Source organism: Austrofundulus limnaeus, unplaced genomic scaffold, assembly GCF_001266775.1.
Source record: "Austrofundulus limnaeus strain Quisiro unplaced genomic scaffold, Austrofundulus_limnaeus-1.0 Scaffold880, whole genome shotgun sequence".
Taxonomy (NCBI): Eukaryota; Metazoa; Chordata; class Actinopteri; order Cyprinodontiformes; family Rivulidae; genus Austrofundulus; species Austrofundulus limnaeus.
This window is the reverse complement of record NW_013953282.1, coordinates 78,267-82,101: the sequence shown is the minus strand read 5'-3', so window position 1 is coordinate 82,101 and position 3,835 is coordinate 78,267. Positions and strand designations below refer to the sequence as shown.

Here is a 3,835-nt window from a genome sequence, read left to right as displayed (position 1 = left end):
TTCAGGTCTCTGCTTGTGCTGAAAATTCACTGCAGGTGTTTGGGATCAAGCTTCAAATCCTCTGAATGTCAGACAACCTGTCCACTGGACTACAATCACATAAGACTGTTCCCTAAAACAATGTTTTGAAGAGTTTAAACCACAAATTAATGTAGTTTAAAGGGACTGCACATGAACGTTTGTGCATAAACTTTGCACAGGATCAAACAATAATTGTAAATCAGGTTTGTGTYTGTTTGTTTGCTGTCCTCTCCAACCAGCCACAGGACCATCAGACCCATCCTGAGCCTGGTTCTGCTGGAGCTGGTTCCACCGCTGCCAGTGGACACTGTAATAAAGTGAAGATTCAACACAATCTGCTGGAATGGCTGYGAACTGCACAGTGCAGAGGAACCACATCTAGTGTAAATTATGGGTTAGATTGATTTATTTTATTTTGTTGTAAAGTACCATGTCCTGACATCTGTCCATCTCTTAAGAGAGAGACATGAACCATAAAGAGAGTAGAAAAAAACAGTAGTTACTCATATAATAATAATACTCCTGATGAGTAATTTAGTATATTTTGTTGTACAAAATGTACATTTTTTGTAAAAGTATTTTTAGAATGGCACTGTGATGGGCCTGCGACCTGTCGGGTCCAGTGACCCTGAAAGATAAAAGCAGGTAAAAGATAATGGATAGATGGATTGTTATAATAATAATAATAATAATAATGAAAATAATAATAATAATAACAGTTCTTGTCTGAACTGAATATCTTCTGTTTTTTCATTTAAACTAAGCTCAGTTGATATAAAGCCCATTTCATTAAGTATACTTCAAACAAATTTAACCAACACAAAGCAGTTTAAWGTTATTTTTATTTAGGCTGCTCCCTTTTTCAGCCTCAGGGAGAAAACTTTAGACAAAATCATCAGCAGCTGTTTGATGAAGCAGSCCTTCCTGACAGCCTGGGCTTGAAGCTGTGGCCTGAGGTTTAAAGACTGAAGTCCTGACCTTTCATGCACTGACACAAACTGTTTGTCCTAAAGTCTTTACTTGTTTTATAAGGAAAACCTGGTGTGCTGAAAAACAAACTGTTCAAATGTTTCATCTAACTTTAACAAATGAGCAGCCTGAGTACAGCATGCAGTGATGTCATTGCAAAGAAAAAGTTGTTCCATTGAGTGGAACAAGTCATATTTATAATGTTCTGTTGGACTGTAATYATCTCACTGACCTCAGGTACTTTCCACTTCAGTCTGTTTTTGACCAAGACTTCTCCCTGGGTTTGTGGGCAGCTGGAGGTCAGCACTGACGCAGCACTCCTCCATAAACCACTGGAACCACTTACTGTGTGTGCGTTCTATTGTTTCATGATGTGAAATGGAGCAGCAAGTTGGACAAACATTGGCTGGGGTGCTGTGGGAACCGACCTGTTGGCCCTGTGTGTGTTTGGATCATGATGTCAAGAAGAAATCCCTTTTTGTGTTGGACAGCTGGAGGTTTGGCCCAGAGCTCTGGAGTTGGAGCGGGATGCTTTTTCTGGCTCTGTATGTTGGTTAACAAAGACAGCCATAAGATTTAACACTTTATTTATTCTCAGCCATGACTACTACAGGACATTTTCAAGATTTATTGATTTTTATTGTTAAAGTAGAAAGATATGGCAAACAACAACATCTGGTAAATTTAAAGGTGATGAAAGGAAGAGCCAAYCTACTGCCAAATCTCAGATTTAGGAGGATCACTGTGACTTTTTCATGAAAGCCTTGAAGAGTGATTGAGGAGGTCATGGAGGTTTACACTTTGTGGGTCTAAAGAAGGCTCACGAATGTGTTCCCTGTGTGAGGGAACTGCTTTTAAAGGCAATCAAAACAAGAGCTACAATCAAAGCAAGTGCTGTGTCTGCATCCTCACAACAAGGTCAAGCTCATCAGGACCAGTAGGTGTTGGACTCCACCAGGGCTGCCCCATGTTTATAATCCAGGCTGTGGTGGTCAGAAACACTCTGCATTGTGCAGATGATGTGTTGGTATCTTCAACCTGAGGTGGATGGGATGAGGAAACSTTTCTTTGGTGTTGGAGGTGAGTTGATGCCTGAAGAGAAGGAGTTCAAAYGTTTGAGACATGAACCAATGGACCCAGGTTTTATCAGGACCTACTTCAGTCAGTGCTTAAGAAGGAGATGAACCAAACTTCAAACATTCTGATTCACTGMTCCTTCTGGATTCCAAGCCTTTTGTTTGTGAAGGTAAATGTAAGCACCTGGGAGCAGTTGGGCATGGTGGGGAGTCAAACCTGGGACTCTCTGGACCCAAGTCAACAAAACATGTCCTGTTTATTACAATTAACATTTTACTTTAAAAAAAACTCAAGACATTCATAATACTATTCTACATGCTTACTAAATGATATCTAAGGCAGAGTGAATACAAAAGTTCTTTTTGGTTAACTTTTTTAAATTTTAAGAGGATTTTGGTGACGTTTATGGTCTGTAGTCATAAGGTCAGTGTTTTTATACCTGTTCCAGGTAAGAGGTCACGATGTTGGCCCACCCAAAACAACTCTACAAAGAAACTCTAAGTGTGCAAAAATAAATTAGTAAATAAAAAGAAGTAAAACAATACACAAAATAAATTTAAAATGTTCTTTAATTCTGCCTTTCCTTTGTGTCCTTGGTTTTTATGAACTCTGTCAAATTTTTTTCTATCCATCCATCCATCCATCCATCCATCCATCCATCCATCCATCCATGCATTTATCATCCATCCATCCATAAATCAATCCATCCATGCATTTATCCATCCATCCATCCATCCATCCATCCATTCATCCATCCATCCTTCCATCCATCATCTAAACCCACTTCTTCCTTTCAGGGTCATGGGGGTTCACTGGTGCCCACATCCAGCAGTCACTGTTCGAGGTACACCCTGGACAAGTCACAAGTCCATCACAGAGTCACACAGAGATSAACAACCTTACTGTCTCACTCAAACATGGGGACAGTTTAGAGTTCCCAGTTAGCCTAACATTCATGTTTATGGTCTGTGGGAGGAAACCCACACATGCMTGSAGAGAACATGGAAACTCTATCCAGAACCGTCCCCGGGTCACGATTCAATCTGGCATTCTTTTCTCTGAAGACGGTGGCTCTACAAACTGAGCCACTGTGCTGCCATTTTCCCTAATCCTCACTAAATCACCAAACATCTTGATTAGCTCTATCTCTGATGTCTCTGTTTCCTCTTCTGTCTGTGCTGAATGTAACATAACTATGCACACTCTTATAGTTTTAGATTTTCTGTTGAAAATGCTATGGTCACAGCTGGAACATGTCGACACCATCTACTGGTTAAAAGGATTTTATTTAAAGGACCTATATCATGTAAAATCAACTTTGAGTTTTATATCATTCTTCCACCTGCGTAACGTTATCCTCTCATCAGAAACAAGTCAAAAGTCTTACTTAGACTCAGTCATGCATGTTTGAGAAATCCTGTAGTGTCCTGAGGCAGCAGGCAGGGGAGCAGAAACGACAGGTTGGACCTAGAACCGCCTTTTGGGATCAGCTCCTCCTCTGGGTCTGTGTCTCCAGGCTGAGCTTCCTCATCATGACTCATACCTCCCCCACCCCCAGGTCCGCCCCCGTGACTCCTGCAGGCCATGGCAGCAACAGCTAGCAAACACCCGGTGAAAACTGTCTGCTGAGCTCCTAATACTACTACTACTACTATTACTACTGCTGCTACTACTACAACTACTACTACTACTACTACTACTACTACTATTACTGCTACTACTACTACTACTACTATTACTGCTACTACTACTACTACTACTATTACTG

General features: G+C 40.8%; 1 long non-coding RNA gene across 1 annotated transcript in view; it reads right to left on the bottom strand.

Moving 5' to 3' along the window:
* Positions 1-1,607: 1,607 nt before the first annotated feature.
* LOC106533081 (uncharacterized) overlaps positions 1,608-3,835 on the bottom strand; it is an 11,176-nt gene continuing 8,948 nt past the window's right edge. Inside the window, exon 3 of the long non-coding RNA XR_001312188.1 lies at positions 1,608-2,082. This is a non-coding gene — a long non-coding RNA (uncharacterized LOC106533081). The remainder of the gene's footprint in view (positions 2,083-3,835) is intronic.